The sequence below is a fragment of the Octopus sinensis genome, linkage group LG15 (assembly GCF_006345805.1).
Source record: "Octopus sinensis linkage group LG15, ASM634580v1, whole genome shotgun sequence".
Taxonomy (NCBI): domain Eukaryota; kingdom Metazoa; phylum Mollusca; class Cephalopoda; order Octopoda; family Octopodidae; genus Octopus; species Octopus sinensis.
This window is the reverse complement of record NC_043011.1, coordinates 29,051,470-29,067,367: the sequence shown is the minus strand read 5'-3', so window position 1 is coordinate 29,067,367 and position 15,898 is coordinate 29,051,470. Positions and strand designations below refer to the sequence as shown.

At 40.3% G+C, this 15,898-nt stretch overlaps 4 non-coding genes across 4 annotated transcripts; all 4 read right to left on the bottom strand.

Moving 5' to 3' along the window:
• Window positions 1–4,655: 4,655 nt before the first annotated feature.
• On the bottom strand, window positions 4,656–4,819 carry LOC115220098. The gene has a single exon (XR_003882471.1). It is a non-coding gene; the product is annotated as a U1 spliceosomal RNA (small nuclear RNA).
• A 4,573-nt stretch (window positions 4,820–9,392) lies between these two features.
• On the bottom strand, window positions 9,393–9,556 carry LOC115220031. Its single transcript, XR_003882420.1, has one exon. It is a non-coding gene; the product is annotated as a U1 spliceosomal RNA (small nuclear RNA).
• A 1,405-nt stretch (window positions 9,557–10,961) lies between these two features.
• LOC115220096 lies at window positions 10,962–11,125 on the bottom strand. Its single transcript, XR_003882469.1, has one exon. It is a non-coding gene; the product is annotated as a U1 spliceosomal RNA (small nuclear RNA).
• A 2,921-nt stretch (window positions 11,126–14,046) lies between these two features.
• LOC115220037 lies at window positions 14,047–14,210 on the bottom strand. Its single transcript, XR_003882425.1, has one exon. It is a non-coding gene; the product is annotated as a U1 spliceosomal RNA (small nuclear RNA).
• Window positions 14,211–15,898: the final 1,688 nt, after the last annotated feature.

The window sequence follows — 15,898 nt, the reverse complement described above, 5'->3', positions numbered from 1 at the left end:
ATTTTTTCGGCGTTCACAAATCTCATATAAACGATATTTGCATTGTAACTTCACTGATATTGCCTCTAATATTACCTTGAAATATTAATTTTTCAGCAAATTTCATTATATATATTATAACTCAACTACTACAACTCATTATTTCCAATTCAATGGTTTAGTAAGATAATGCTTTGATTTTTTGAAATATGAAATTTAAAAATTATAGCCTTGTTTAATCCAACAGTAACGGTAAATGAACAAGGGAGAGAATTCCAGTTTCATTTGAAAGTTTACCGATAAAAATATTTACTGTAATACATTTACTACTACAAAACGAACCAACAAAAGAGTATCTTACATGATCGTTAGGCATGCTAGATATAACAAGTGAGGGCGCGTGGCTTAGTGGTTAGGGCATTCGGCTCATGATCGTAAGGTTGTGAGTTCGATTCCCGGCGACGCGTTGTGTCCTTGAGCAAGACACTTTATTTCACGTTGCTCCAGTCCACTCAGCTGGCAAAAATGAGTTGTACTTGTATTTCAAAGGGTCAGCCTTGTCACTCTCTGTGTCACGCTGATTATCCCCGAGAACTACGTTAAGGGTACACGTGTCTGTGGAATGCTCAGCCATTTGCACGTTAATTTCACGAGCAAGCTGTTCCGTTGATCGTATCAGCTGGGACCCTCGTCGTCGTAACCGGCGGAGTCTTTAAAAGATATAACAACGAAATCTTCTCCAAATTACACACAATGGTTTCTATTTCTTTTACAAAGATGAAAACTAACCAGCGCCGGTTGTCAAGCGTTGGTGGGGAACAAGTAGAGCATACACACACACACAAACCCACAAACAAACACACGCACGTACGCAAGCACGTATACGATATCTGTATAGATACCTATTTCTTTACTACCCACAAGGAGCTAAACACAGTCCACTGTATGTACGACCGGTTGTTTGATGCCGGAATAAGTAATATCGTGTTTCGTTGAAATATAGACATACATTCAAGAAAAAATTATTGAAGTATAAAAATGTTACTACTAAATACAATATTTTATAAAACAAACCACTGACGGAGATTTTTACAATCAATGCCTGTAGCGTATTTGGGGAGGAGGCAATGTAGCGACCCGCTTCAGACGGCACTTTTATGAGTATAGTTCTTACGGATCTACTGTATAAAACTGTAAAGAGGATTGGGGGGGGGGGATGGCAATCTCAAGGGATAAATTGGATAGCAGGCACTATAAAAAGGCTCTTCGTGAATTTAACAGGGGAGAGGCGGTACTAGCCGCATAGACTGGACCCGGTTTGCGCACACGCGCATCCGCGCTAGCCAGTCGTAGGTAGTCGACCCTACAGCGACTTGCGTATGAAAATGAGCTGATTGGCGCAACATTGCAAAAACTAAGTTAATTGCGAGCCCCTACTGAAGCTTAGGAAATATTTTTCAACGATATACGGTGTATATTATTTTAAAGACAATTACGTTTTTTTTTTTTTCGTTACAAAACAATTAGAAGCATTGAAAAACTTTTTTTTTCAAAGTAGACCACTACAGGCGACAATTCACTTGTATTTACTTTGAATAGCTACGGCAAACTGCAGCATGAAAATTCAAAAAAAAGTTCTAAAAAATTGGCTTAACCCCTCCCCAACAAGGTAATTTACTGTAGGCTTCAACAGGAAAATCGGTTACTGGTGACAAGCCAACAACGTGGGGTCAGAATTTAGTTGCCTCGTATGAAATGGTTCGCTGCGTTAACTTATGAGGCTCCTGTCAACGACCAAGTCTCTTCAATGTAAACTTATAGTAACCAAATTTCCCCCACGTAGAAATAAAACATTTCTATGAAGTAAAGGGTTACTTTACGTCTGGTTAAAAATAAACTCCTTTGATCAGGTCTGCACGACCAGGGCACTCTTGGGATTGGGAACTGTTCAGCTGAAGTTAAAGACGAGAGTTCAGTTGGGTCTTTGGAGAAACAGAAAACAAGGAGCAAACACAGACATTGGGCAACTATCTTCAACCGAGCTGTTAGAAATAGCAGCCGAATTTAGGGTATCTTATAGTCGTGATTCATATCGAGCCCTTCTGGGTATTAGCGCGCGTCTACGATTTAAAAAAAAAATTACCATCATTTTTTTCCATTTTGATGCATTTTTTTCGCTATTATATAAGGGCAATAACTCTCTAAAAATGTCTACGATGAGTCAACGATTTTTAAAAAAATTTACCATCATTTTTTTTTCCATTTTTAATGCATTTTTTTGCTATAACTCTCTAAAAATGGTTATATAGTTATTTCCCTTACAAGCCCGAGCAACGCCGGGCGATACTGCTAGTATATATATATAATATCATGTTCTCTACTCTATTCAATGACGAACCATATAATTCACTTTGAAAAAATTTTTCTGTAAAATGAGAGTGGTTAAAATTTCCGAGGCTTCCAACTCACCCCGATTTTCTATCCCCAAAAGGGGTTTTAATAACAATAATAATAATAAAACATTGTGTACAGTACTCAGGTGCACTACGACTCATCTAAAGTGTATATATAATCAGGTGTAGTTACGGCGGATTTCGGAAAGCATGAGGGCCTTAAAGGATGCAGTGTCATGGCAGTCAACAACTGACGCAGGCAGTTTATTCCATGCTTCAGCAGCTCTGAGCGTGAAAAACTGTTTCCGAAAGTCATGGGAGCTGTGTTGTTTTCTGACTTTGTAGGCATGTCCACGTGTGTTAGACACATGGAGATCAAAAAGGTGTTCAGTGTTGTTGTTGGTGAGGTGGTTGATAACTTTGTGCGTGCTTACCAAGTCCGTCGCCAGACGCCGGAGCTTCAGTGAATCCATGCCCAGGGAAACAAGGCGCTCAGAATATGGTAGGTGTCTGATGGAGGGTATGCGTTTGGTTGCACGTCTCTGGACAGATTCCAGGAGGTCAATGTTCTGAGCAAGATAGGGGTCCCAAACTGATGATGTGAATTCCAAGTGTGGTCGTACCATAGCTGTATACAGTTTTAAATAGATGGCTGGAGAGCGGCTAACAAAAGTCTTGCTGAGTGATGCCAAGACACCCTCGGCCTTCTTGACAATTTTAGAGATATGCTTTGTCCAACGCAAATCACTGCTGACAGAGATGCAAATCACTGCTGACGCTCGCAAGAGGATTTCTTGATATCAGTGTTGTGGAGGGAGTATGTGGACGCAGGGTTTTTTCTCCCAAAATGCATGGTGGTACACTTGTCCACAGCCAGTTTCAGTTGCCAGTCTGTGATCCATTGCTGCATTTTGTCCAGGTCTGATTGCAGGAAAGAGCTGTAGACAACAGGATCTGTCCTCTTGATTTCAAGGTACAGCTTGATGTCGTCTGCATATTTCAATACTGTGGCATTCTTTAAATTGGCATCTATGTCATTAATGTATGCCACAAACAAGAGGGGACCAAGGACAGATCCCTGTGGTACACCCGATGACATCTCATATGGTGTAGAATGCTGTCCTAGAACTGTGACAACCTCCTTTCGGCTGAGAATGAAGGATTTCAACCAATTAAAAAGGTCATCCCTCACACCCATTGCAGAGAGTTTCACCATAAGCCTTTTGTGTGGCACAGAGTTGAAAGTCTTAGCAAAGTCAAGGTAGACAACATCCAACCATGAGCCACTGTCAGCGATCTGAGTAATGTCCTCAAGGAGCTCGATAAGCTGATCACTGCAGCTGGAGTTAGGGATAAATCCATATTGTGAGGGTCGGATGAGACTGTGAGAGCTCCAGGAGTTCCAAAGTGTTTCTCTGACACACGATTCCATCAGTTTTGCAATACTGCTAGTGAGACTGACTGGGCGATAGTTGACAGGTGATGAGCGGTCGCCCTTTTGGAACAGAGGAATGACACTGGCAGTTTTTCACTGCTCCGGAGTAGCACCATTGTTGAGACAGTACTGGAAGAAAATAGAAAGCTGGTGTAAAAGGAAGTACCTGCCACGTTTGAGAAGCAAGTATGTAACTCCATCGAGACCAGGGGAGACATAGTCGTGCTTATTTTGAAGGTGACGTCGCAGCATTGCAGGTGTAAATTCCATAGTTGTTATGGAATTTGCTGTTAGAGATGGTGAAGATGGTACATTTTGACTTTCAACAGTGAATATGTTTGCATAGCACTCGGCAATGAGTTCTGCGCATTCCTTGGGGGTCGTCAGTGATCTGGTTTGTGTGAGGGTTGCATATTAGCAGGTCACAGAAATTCATTCAACGAAAAGAAAAAATTCCTAATAATTCCGGGGGCGGGGGGTCCCCTCACCCCACTTCCATACCGAACTAAAATAAGTGATCTGTAGCATATTAGGAGGTCAGGGTACTTGATTCCACGCAAAAAGTCCGAGTTGTTTCTTGGTGAAAATCGAGCGGGTGTTAACCTAAAAATCTACTCTTTGCTTTTGTTTCTCGCCTTAACTCACATGGAAATTGGTAAAAGTTATGGCTGAAAATCGATTTTCACCACTATCCGTGGGTGGTTTGGAGAAAATAAGTTGACAAAACCCAGCCAAAATGTCTTTCATAATTTGAAAGACAAATGAAAAAAAGGAAGAACCGGGAAAATCCCTGTCGAATGGCGCAATTCCAACTTCTGTAGTCGGACTGTCTATTTTTCGATTATATGACGGGGTGAGCGCGAACGCAGACCCCACACTTAGAAATAGCGCACCCGAGTCGCCCACATTTGGGGCGATCGCAAAGGTCAACCCAACCGGAGTGCAATGGAAGGGCCTCACTTTGGGAGAACCACCTAGATGATCATGGTTTACTCCTGTGCCAGGTAAGTATATTTTTTTCGGCGTTCACAAATCTCATATAAACGATATTTGCATTGTAACTTCACTGATATTGCCTCTAATATTACCTTGAAATATTAATTTTTCATCAATTTTCATTATATATATTAGAACTCAACTACTACAACTCATTATTTCTAATTCAATGGTTTAGTAAGATAATGCTTTAATTTCTTGAAATATTATAAAATTTAGAAATTATAGCCTTGTTTAATCCAACAGTAACGGTAAATGAACAAGGGAGACAATTCCAGTTTTATTTGTAAGTTTACCGATAAAGATATTTACTGTAATACATTTACTACTACAAAACGAACCAACAAAAGAGTATCTTACATGATCGTTAGGCATGCTAGATATAACAGCAAAATCTTCCCCAAATTACACACAACCAGGGCCGGTTGTCAAGCGGTGGTGGAGAACAAGTAGAGCATACACACACAAACACACGCACGTCCGCAAGGACGTATACGATATCAATATTGATACCTATTTCTTTACTACCCACAAGGGGCTAAACACAGTCCACTGTATGTACGACCGGTTGTTTGATGCCGGAATAAGTAATATCGTGTTTCGTTGAAATATAGACATACATTCAAGAAAAAATTATGTAAAAGAAAAATTTTCATGAAAAGATCCAAAATTTCCATTGAAGTATAAAAATTTTACTACTAAACACAATATTTTATAAAACAAACCACTGACGAAGATTTTTACAATCAATGCCTGTAGCGTATTTGGGGAGGAAGCAATGTAGCGACCCGCTTCAGACGGCACTTTGATGAGTATAGTACTTACGGATCTACTGCATAAGACTGAAAAGAGGATTGGGGGGAGGGGGTGATGGCAATCTCAAGGGACACATTGGATAGCAGGCAGTATAACAAAGCTCTTCGTGAATTTAATAGGGGAGGGGCATATTTTTACGAAGATACGTGTTCAAAATTAATTCTTTTTTTACTCTCCCACCAACCTCACCATCACACTCCGGACTAATTTTGGCCAATTTCTTTGCACGTAAAACTATGGTGGGATCCTTTCCAGCAGAAAAAAAAATTGTAAATATTCTCAGAAGAAAATGTGTGTGATTTAAGGGAGATTTGGCTGTTGTTTCTAGCACATCCTATGACAAGCCGCGCCGTTTCTTTTTCACTCACGCATGTATTGATGTATTTCAATATTTTTCTCTCCATAAACACATTTACGCAATAAAAACTTCTTTTCTAATTTATGATTGTTTTTTCAATCCCAATGCCCAGCATCGATTGTTTCTCTTCATAATACAAAATATTTTAGAGCCTGGGAAGGTCATTACTTGCACTTATACACAGTGATTTCAAAAAAGTGGCATGTAAAAGATAATTCGTTTTAACAGTATACTTTTCTATTAGAAAAAGTTTTTCCTTACACACACACATTGAGGTGGGGGATAAAAAATTTTAATTCCCATCTTTTGCTTCTTCTTGTTGTTGCTTATTTCCCACCAAAAGACCACGTTTGTGTTACTTTCGGGGGAGTGGTCTTCGGATATGCTAGAATCAACACCAAATCTCACACCTTTTCCACTAAAAATACACGCACACTAGCAGTATAGCCCGGCGTTGCCGGAGATTAAGTTAGAATCATTAAGCTTATCAAGCGCTTTGTTTCAAGCCAAACTAAGTAACACTGACGTCAAATTTGAGCGAAATCCGTTGAAATTCGTAAACGTTTGGCTGAAAATGGGTTTCAGACAATTTGATTGGGAAATCCCATAAGGAATCGGTTTATCGATATTTTTTTCCGAAGATCCCATGAGTCCTAAGTAATGCTGGCATCAAGTTTGAACAAAATACATCAAAATTGCTAAAAGTTATGGTTGAAAAAATATATATACAGTCAACTCTCGCGACTATGCCAGTTTTGCGCGGTCCCGGCAAAATAATAAACAAAAAATTTTTACTATGCCACTCTCGCTACTATGCCACTTGTAAACTGAAGCGCACGCAACTTTTCAAAATTTTGTACTCCGACATTTTGTACATTTCGTATTTGTAATCTTGTGGAAAAGTGCAGAAAGTAGCACACAATGTCAGCTCAGAAACGCAAGCGGACTGAGTTTACGCTGAAGGAAAAGAAGGAGATTATCGATGCTGCGAAAAACGTTATTGTCGGGCCCCTCGTATCATTAGTAATATCTGATACAAGTTACCGCCCCTTGTATTTTCCGACATGTTTCACTCTAGAAGAAATAGCAAAGGAGGTAATGCATAACGAAAGTTATGGTGGAAAGTGAAGACGACGAGGTAATTGTGGAAGAGAAATACGCTTCGTTTGCAGATGCCCAGAGAGCATGGAGCACTATCCGAAAGTTTATGCAGCAGCAGGGCAGCGGAAAACCCAGCGTCATGCAGGCGTGTGATAGGCTAGACAACGAAATGTATGAAATCCGCCGAAAGAGATCAAAGAAGAGTCCCAAAAGAGATCAAAGAGGGTGCCGACAGAGATCAAAGAGGGTCCCGAAGGAGATCAAAAAGGAGTCCCAAAAGAGATCAAAAAGTGTGCCGAAAGAGATCAAAGGCGGTGCCGACAGAGATCAAAGAGGGTGCCGAAAGAGATCAAAGAGGAGACCCGAAAGAGATCAAAGAGGAGTCCCGAAAAAGATCAAAGAAGGTGCCGAAAGAGATCAAAGAGGATGCCGACCGAAGGAGATCAAATAGGGTGCCGAAAGAGATCAAAGAGGATACCGAAAGAGATCAAACGGGATACCAAAAGAGATCAAAGAGGGTCCCGAAAGAGATCAAAGAGGGTGCAGAAAGAGATCAACGACGAGTCTCGAAAGAGATCAAAGAGGGTGCCGTCAGAGATCAAAGAGGAGTCCAAAAAGAGATCAAAGAAGAGTCCCGAAAAGATCAAAGAGAGTACCGAAAGAGATCAAAGAAGAGTCCCGAAAGAGATCAAAGAGAGTGCCGAAAGAGATCAAAGATGGTGCCGACATAGATCAAAGAAGGTGCCGACAGAGATCAAAGAGGGTCCCGAAAGAGATCAAAGAGGGTCCCGAAAGAGATCAAAGAGGGTGCCGAAAGAGATCAAAGAGGGTGCCGAAAGAGATCAAAGAGAGTGCCAAAAGAGATCAAAGATGGTGCCGAAAGAGATCAAAGAGGGTGCCGAAAGAGATCAAAGAAGTTACCGATAGAGATCAAAGAGGGTCTCGAAAGAGATCAAAGTAGGTGCAGAAAGAGATCAACGACGAGTCCCGAAACAGATCAAAGAGGGTGCCGACAGACACCAAAGAGGGTCTCGAAAGAGATCAAAGAGGGTTCCCGAAAGAGATCAAAGAGAAGTCCCGAAAGAGATCAAAGAAGGTACCGAAAGGGATCAAAGAGGGTGCCGAAAGAGATCAAAGAGGGTGCCGAAGGAGATCAAAGAGGATACCGAAAGAGATCAAAGAGGGTCCCGAAAAAGATCAAAGATGGTGCCGAAAGAGATCAAAGTAGAGTCCCGAAAGATATCAAAGAGAGTGCCGAAAGAGATCAAAGATGGTGCCGATAGACACCAAAGAGGGTCTCGAAAGAGATCAAAGAGGGTTCCCGAAAGAGATCAGAGAGAAGTCCCGAAAGAGATCAAAGAAGGTACCGAAAGAGATCAAAGAGGGTGCCGAAAGAGATCAAAGAGGGTGCCGAAGGAGATCAAAGAGGGTACCGAAAGAGATCAAAGAGGGTCCCGAAAAAGATCAAAGATGGTGCCGAAAGAGATCAAAGAAGAGTCCCGAAAGAGATCAAAGAGAGTGCCGAAAGAGATCAAAGAGGGTGCCGAAAGAGATCAAAGAGGGTGCTGACAGAGATCAAAGAGTACCGAAAGAGATCAAAGAGGGTACCGAAAGAGATCAAAGAGGGTCACGAAAGAGATCAAAGAGGGTGCCGAAAGAGAACAAAGAGCGTGCCGACGGAGCTCAAAGAAGGTGCCGACAGAGATTAAAGAGGGTGCCGAAAATGATCAAAGAGGGTGCCGAAAGTGATCAAAGAGGGTGCCGGAAGAGATCGAAGAGAGTCCCGAAAGATTTCAAAGAGGGTGCCGAAAGAGATCAAAGATTGTGCCGAAAGCGATCAAAGGAGGATGCCGAAAGAGATCAAAGAGGAGTACCGTAAGAGATCAAAGAGTAAAAGGATCCCATCAACTTTAAACAGAGTCTGGATAGATTCCTTCAAGGAATACCAGATAATCCACCCAACAACTCACCCAATAAAAACTCACTGCTTGAATGGACCATAAACAAAACTTGACTTGAACAGGATTAAGATAATCCTATCAGGTGATGCTGGTAATTTAGATATGACCTGGACCAATCTTTGGTCGAAACATATCTAAGTTTTATACGCTAATGTATTATAAACATGAAAATATATATATATGATAAGGGGATAGGGGCGCCAACGACCGTTGAAAGGCTGTAGGAAAATAAGTGCAAATGGATTTAACAAAAAAAAAATGTTTGTGTACCGAGAGCTGTAGACGGAGAGCCGCTATTCTTTATTTGATTTACGGGAAAATTCTTCTTAATTATGTCTGTTTTTAATTATATGACGGGGTGAGCGCGAACGCAGACCCCACACTTAGAAATAGCGCACCCGAGTCGCCCACATTTGGGGCGATCGCAAAGGTCAGCCCAACCGGAGTGCAATGGAAAGGCCTCACTCTGGGAGAACCACCTAGATGATCATGGTTTACTCCTGTGCCAGGTAAGTATATTTTTTTCGGCGTTCACAAATCTCATATAAACGATATTTGCATTGTAGCTTCACTGATATTGCCTCTAATATTACCTTGAAATATTAATTTTTCAGCAAATTTCATTATATATATTAGAACTCAACTGCTACAACTCATTATTTCTAATTCAATGGTTTAGTAAGATAATGCTTTAATTTCTTGAAATATTATAAAATTTAGAAATTATAGCCTTGTTTAATCCAACAGTAACGGTAAATGAACAAGGGAGACAATTTCAGTAAGTTCACCGATAAAGATACTTACTGTAATACATTTACTACACAAAACGTGCCAACAAAAGAGCATCTTACATGATCGTTAGGCATGCTAGATATAACAACGAAATCTTCCCCAAATTACACACAATGGTTTCTATTTCTTTTACAAAGATGAAAACTAACCAGGGCCGGTTGTCAAGCGGTGGTGGAGAACAAGTAGAGCATACACACACAAACACACACACAAACACACGCACGTACGCAAGCACGTATACGATATCAGTATAGATACCTCTTTCTTTACTACCCACAAGGGGCTAAACACAGTCCACTGTATGAACGACCGGTTGTTTGATGCCGGAATAAGTAATATCGTGTTTCGTTGAAATATAGACATACATTCAAGAAAAAATTATGTGAAATAAGTAAAACATTATTATTGAAGTATTAACCATTTTACTACTAAATACAATATTTTATAAAACAACCACTTAAAGCAATCGCAGTAGTGCTGGCATCGAGCTTGAACAAAATACATCAAAATTGCTAAAAGTTATGGTTGAAAAAAAGATATATATATATATATATAATATCACATTCTCTACTGTATTCAATAACGAACCATATAATTCACTTTGGAAATTTTTTTCTGTAAAATAAGAGTGGTTAGAATTTCCGAGGCTTCCAACTCACACCGATTTTCTATCCCTAAAAAGGGTTTTGTAGCATATTAGCAGGTCACAGAAATTCATTCAACGAAAAGAAAAAATTCCTAATGATCCGGGATTGGGGGGGGTCCCCTCACCCCACTTCCTTACCGAACTAAAATAAGTGATCTGTAGCATATTATGAGGTCAGGGTACTTGATTCCACGCAAAAAGTCCGAGTTTTTTCTTGGTGAAAATCGAGCGGGTGTTAATCTAAAAATTTACTCTTTGTTTTTGTTTCTCGCCTTAACTCACATGGAAATTGGTAAAAGTTATGGCTGAAAATCGATTTTTACCATAATCCGCGGGTGCCTTGGAGAAAATAAGATGACAAAACCCAGCCAAAACGTTTTTCATAATTTGAAAGACAAATGAAAATAGAAAGGACCTGGAAAACCCCTTTCAAAAGGAGAAATTCCAACTTCTGTAGTCGGACAGTCTATTTTTCGATTATATGACGGGGTGAGCGCGAACGCAGACCCCACACTTAGAAATAGCGCACCCGAGTCGCCCACATTTGGGGCGATCGCAAAGGTCAACCCAACCGGAGTGCAATGGAAGGGCCTCACTTTGGGAGAACCACCTAGATGATCATGGTTTACTCCTGTGCCAGGTAAGTATGTTTTTTTGGCGCTCACAAATCTCATATAAACGATATTTGCATTGTAGCTTCACTGATATTGCCTCTAATATTACCTTGAAATATTAATTTTTCATCAAATTTCATTATATATATTAGAACTCAACTACTACAACTCATTATTTCTAATTCAATGGTGTAGTAAGATAATGCTTAAATTCTTGAAATATTACGAAAATTAAAAATTATAGCCTTGTTTAATCCAACAGTAACGGCAAATGAACAAGGGAGACAATTCCAGTTTTATTTGAAAGTTTACCGATAAAGATATTTACTGTAATACATTTACTACACAAAACGAGCCATCAAAAGAGCATCTTACATGATCGTTAGGCATGCTAGATATAACAGCAAAATCTTCCTCAAATTACACACAATGGTTTCAATTTTTTACAAAGATGAAAACTAACCAGGGCCGGTTGTCGAGCGGTGGTGGGGAACAAATAGAGCATACACACACGCAGGCATGTGATATCTGTATATATACCAGTGTATGTACGACCGGTTGATTGATGCCCGGAATAAGTAATATCGTGTTTCGTTGAAATATAGAGGTACATTCAAGATACAATTATGTAAAACAAGTAAAACATTATTATTGAAATATTAACCATTTTACTACTAAATACAATATTTTATAAAACAAAACCACTAACGGAAAACTCTTACAATCAATGCTTGTAGCGTAGTTGGGGAGGAGGATATATATATATACACACATATATTAAATGTTACATTCTCCAAGATATATATATATATATAAGTAACGGCAGAAATTGATTAGTAAACAATATTATGATGTGTCCAAGTCAGCAGTTGTAACGATCAAAAGTTGTTATAATTGTTTACTGTAGGATGTGAAAGATGAACAATGCATGAAGTTTTAAGGAAAAGTTTATTTACCGTTACGTTACAATACCTTGCCTCGACGAGCAGGTTATGATAAATCCAAAAGCCTGCGAAGTTAAGTTTGTGTTTGTGTCCTCTACATTGTTTAGTAGTAATTACAGAGAGAGATAGAATGATGTTGTAAGAGAACAGAATTGGAGCTAGTGAGAGTGTGACAGTGTGGGACGTTGTCTTTCTTTTTCCCTCTGGCCATTTTGTCTGCCTGCTTCTATGATTCTAGTGATCGGTTCACTAACTGATGATAGCTCTCTCTCAACTCACGAGTTGTCACCAAAGTGACTTACTGATTTTTGCTTGCTTATATAACTATCCAGAAGGCTAGATATATCATTGAGAACAATCGATTTAGTTGGTGGTCTTGATATCTCTATTCTAGCTTTTAGTGAAGTAGAAGAGGTTAGAAAGGGTCAAACGGTGAAGACATTATTTCGGCCTAGCTAAAGGCATCTGGAAAGTATAAAACTGCTGTCAGAGAAATACCATTGTTCCACCGTGGGAAAAGTTCTGCTGCAGTGATAATTTAAATTTGAGAATGGTGGATCGAATCCACTTCATACATGCAAGATTCACTACAGATATATATCACAGTCTCTACTATATATATATTTTCACCGGCGTTGCCACCGGGCTCTGGGATGGAGTGGCTGCCGAGCTGATGTCCATTTTCCCAGCTATCGCCTCCTGGGTGATATCTTTCATTAGATTGTCCTTCACATGCTGTTGGAAGAGTCTCTCCTTCCACTCCTCCTCGCCAACCTTTGCATATTTCCATTCAGGGTCTTTTACTGTGGTTTTAAAACATTTCATGTGAGATTTTGCTTTTATAAACCACACCAGTCTCTCATTTTTCGCATTATATGCAATACATTTGCCTGTTTTTTTTTAAACTTTTAAAGTTGGGGACTGGGGTTTAATGAAATGCTGTCCTACAAACGTAGTACCAGCGGGGTGGGATTGGAGAATTTTTTTGTGTTGTTCGTCTGCATTTATTTTTCTTTTTGTTTGGGGTGGGGAGTCCGGGTGTTGGATTTTTTTCCTTTATTTGTTACAGTCGTGTATTCCATTTCTTCCTGTTCTTTTTCATTTGATAGATTATTTTCCTCCTCCTTTTCTTTTTCGTTTTGTTTTTCATTCATTTTTTTTCCTCCTTTTGAATTTCAGTTTGTTTTTTCCCCTGTGTTCTCTTTTGTTGTTCTCTTTGTTTTTCCCAGCGTTTTGAGGAGGGGCATTAACCGTTGACCCTTCTGTCTGCACTTGAAACATCTGGGCCTAGCATGTTGAGTAACCACAAGCAAGGTTTCCTCGTTGGTTCGCGAACGAGATGGATCCCATCTTTGGCGTACAATTTCCCCTCATGAAGCTAAAAAAAAAAAAAGAAAAGGTGAACGACGTCTTGCACCAACACAAGAAGAGAGTGAAAATATAAACCCAATTGCATCGAATATGAATGAGATAAAACCATTAGATGAAGATTTGACTTGCTAGAAACAGCAGCGTAAGAAAAAAATATCGGTTAACTATATAAAATTATACTTATTGTTCGTGATGATAACAGTCTTGGAAATAGGATACATAATAGTAACTGGTCTTATGTTTCATTAGAGATGGTCTGTTCTTTGATTTATGGGGTGAGCGTGAACACAGACACCACACTTAGAAATAACGCACCCAGGAACATTGTGAAAATATGAACCTAAATGCATCGAATATGAATAGAATTTATCGAAATCCATTCGATGAAGGATCGACTTGCTAGAAATAGCAGCCTAAAAACCACCAATCTATAAAAGATACCAAATACACATTCGTCCGCAAGGAAATAATATCCACAATAGTATTCTGCAGTGAATGATTTGCTAGAAATGGCAGCGAAAAAGTGACTATGTATGTATATATAAAACTATGCTTCTCATTTCTTACAATTATGAGTTACCTTAGATTGCGCAAGATGAATCTAGGATTCATTATTATTAGTCTGATCTTTGTTTGATTTACGGGATGAGCGCGAACGCAGACCCCACACTTAGAAATAGCGCACCCGAGTCGCCCACATTTGGGGCGATCGCAAAGGTCAACCCAACCGGAGTGCAATGGAAGGGCCTCACTCTGGGAGAACCACCTTGCTGATCATGGTGTAACCCTGTGCCAGGTAAGTATAAAATCTTTATTATGATTATAAAAATCGTTACAAAGATAGGACATTACAGTACAAAACATAATTACAAAAAAGTTATGTAGTTCGTTTGATATTTACAGATGTTGAGTAGTAATTATAATACTAGACTTCACATTTCTCCTGTTTTTTTAAAAATAAAATTGGCCGGATAAGTATACCACAGTATAGATTGTTACCCGGCAGCCTAAAAGCCCAGAGACTATTTTCTCCTTTCATGATGACTAAGCAGGGTTACTCACACCCAACTTTTTCATCACATCCTTCCATCGAATCACATACTTTTTCTGTGTCAGGTTCCTCTTCTCCAAATCCATCTTACTCTTCAGATGATAATCTGAAGTATTTTAACAGACCATAGCCAGAGACAAAGGACCATGTCACCAAACCTTCCATTCTAGTTCTCCACACACACTCTTTCAGTACTGCCACCGTACAGTGAAAACAAGCCTCACCTTCCTTTGAGAGTCCAGCTGGCGGTATCATCTTTGTTATAGAACCAGCCGATAGCTGTATTCGTCCCAGATGCGACAACATGTGTTCTACGTAACTTATTAAGCTTGACAGCTCCTGGCAATGTATAAAAGCGTGCTGAACGGTTTCATCGTCCAACCCACATCTTGGACATGTCGGTGGCACTGACATTCCGCGCCTAAATAACTTATCGCGAACAGGTAGAGCATTCCTATAGCACTGCCAAGTCAGGGATTTTTGGTAATTGTCCAAATACCCCAGCCTGAAAGTCTTCTTAAACAGGTTGGATAGTTGATCCTCATCAAACCCCAGAACCCCTCCTATGATGTCGTCATTTTTTGCCTCTACCATCCTTCTATAAAACGTCGAGGTGGTATTCCCGCTGCCGTCTTTGTCCATCTTGTGTATCAGCCAGAGTGCCTGTCGGCACTCCTTCTGCCATAAAGTCAGATTCTGTCTTTTAATGAAACCGGGTTTAAATCTCTCAGGAGAGTGCGGTCGCGGGAAGAATTTATCTGCCAGCGGACTCCACACCTTATCACCCTCCAGGTGAAACCAGAGATGTCTCAGTCTCAGTGCATGCCTGCACATCATTAACGAAGGCATCCCCAGCCCACCCTTTAGTGGTTCCTGGCAACACATGGAGCGCCTTACAAGTGGCTTTCCTCCCTTCCACAAAGAGCGGAAAAGGAGTCGTTCCAACTTGCTTACCCACAAATTGGGGCAAGGCACGACGGTCAGGCAATAGGTGATGACAGATGCTATAAACACCTGTAATACCTCCGCCCTGCCTTTCAAGGAAAGATGCCTTCCAGACCACTTCCGTACTAATGCTTCTACCTTGTTCACTACCTTGCTCCAATTTTTCTCCGTCTGGATGTGTGAACCAAACCAAACTCCAAGCAATTTAAAAGGACCATCTGTCCAGTGTCCAACAACACTGGACGATATTGGCTTGTTCCTCCAGGTGCCGAGGCGCAAACCAGTGGACTTGTCCTTAACTTCTGCCCCTGCCACCGCTTCGTATCTTCGGAGAGCACCTTCTACATGAGTTAGCTGTGCTTCGTTGGACACGATGAAGGTGATGTCATCCTCATAAGCAGAAACCGACTTACCGCATCTGATTTCATTAGGATTGCATCCCAACGTCTCCAACTTCCGCAGCAATGGCTCAAGAGCCAAAACGAACAGGAGAGGG